The sequence below is a fragment of the Telopea speciosissima genome, chromosome 10 (genome assembly GCF_018873765.1).
Source record: "Telopea speciosissima isolate NSW1024214 ecotype Mountain lineage chromosome 10, Tspe_v1, whole genome shotgun sequence".
NCBI lineage: Eukaryota > Viridiplantae > Streptophyta > Magnoliopsida > Proteales > Proteaceae > Telopea > Telopea speciosissima.
The window spans coordinates 21,394,663-21,396,573 of record NC_057925.1 but is presented as its reverse complement, the minus strand read 5'-3'; positions in this window follow the sequence as shown (position 1 = coordinate 21,396,573).

Below are 1,911 nucleotides of genomic sequence, written 5' to 3'. Positions count from 1 at the left end.
ACAGTTCTGTTTAAACTCAAAGTGCTTCTAAAAGGTAAAGAAGCAGAATCTAATAGGGAATGATTTAATTAGTTACTTTATTTAAATTTATGGATACTTACAATTAGCACAATATCCATTAATTAAATAAAGAACTAATTAATATAGCAAATTCTAAATAACTCCCTACATGATAACAAATTATCATGTACAACCCCCCACTAATCAACACCATCATTATGGAATCTATGGCATGTACACATGTACTGCCAAACCCCATTTCATAGTACATGTCCATATAAGAGTGTCTGTGCATCTGATCGGGTCCCGTAAAACTCGATAAAACACTTTGTTCAAATAATCATATATAATCTATTATTTTATGTAAAATAGATTTTACAAAAACCATTTCCAAAACGGCACTGGATCCAGATTCTAATTCGACCATACACAGACAATCTCAATCTTGGTGTTCCCCAATCGGGCAACGGTGACCATGTTGAGTAACTCCCTCACTCACAAAGTGTTCACGCATTCCCAGAACACCGGCTTTGACTCGCTTGAGTCTCAATCATTGATGAACCAAAGAATGCAATCACATTTTGCAATGACAAGGTTCCCTCAGCCAAAGGGTGTTGGTGACACATGTCTATCCCTTCCTACATCTGGCAGTAATACATGAGGGAATCGGCAAAGTAGATTCTTCGCCAATACACACATCAAACATGTGAGTACTCGCATTCGTACCCTGACATCACATGTCTAGGGATACCCAATGCGACCACCATATGATAAGGGTGCCCAGCCCAAACCTTAGTCGTGACTACCATTTTAAGTAAAACTTACGGACACATTATGCTCAAAAAGTTTATATCGCATGTGATAATATTAAACCAAAATGTATAAAAGTTCAATACAAAGTAAAATCGGATTGAACTAGAATGAACTGGGTTTGATGGACACACACAACTCCAAAAAGAAAGAATTCAGGGTAAGCATTAGCCGGGTTGAGCAGGCTAAAGGTGTGGCCTGGCCCAGCTTGAGCTCTAGGAAGTCAAGCCCAGCTCAAACTTGGCTTTGAGATTGCTAAGGCTGAGCCCAACACAATCAAAATTTTCTAAGGCCGCAACAAGGCTCAGGTTTTCTCAAGTTGTATGGGCTTGGGCGGGTTTCCTAATCTCGCATTGGTATATCATAATCCAACACAAACCTCAAAACAATAATAATTTCATTATTTTTCTATACAATAGTAAATAAACTTTATCGGCATTGGTGTGTGTAAGTTCTATAGTAATAATTTAGTAGTAATTTAGTATCATTAGTGTTAACCAAACTTGGGCCTTGACCCGGTTCGGATTGGCGCCCACCAATGGGCAGCCGCGCGGGAACCGCGACCTGCCATGGGTAGTTCAGCCACTTAAGGGTGGCCCTCCTATTTGTTTCTCTCCCCTCCTAGGATTTCTAATTAGAGTGTGAATCTATAGGGGGAGGGGCTGATTATATATACCTATCTATTCTCAGCCCTAATTTTGGTGGTTAGAATTTAGTCTCCCTCACTCTCAATATTGCTTTCCAAGTCACTATCGTATTCTCTGTGGGATTCCATCCATTCTTAGGGATTTGTGGTATGTAGTTCTTCTTTGTGAAGAAACCTGACAAGATATTCGAAGATAAAAGACGAAGATCATTCGAGTTAGTGCAAATCGATGCGTACAGCAACCAGATCATTTCTGCTACGTGGGAAACATCGTTGAGATATTACTCTATGAAAAATGAGCATATAATTTTGGCAGGTCTGCGGGCTGGTGGGTCGCTTTCTTGGAAAAGAGCTCTTCTGCTTAAAGAGTTCTTGATCTCAAAAACACGGTGGCTCATTGGAAAAGGAGAAATTAACTTTTGGCTTGATAATTGGTTGGAATGGGGGACTTTGGT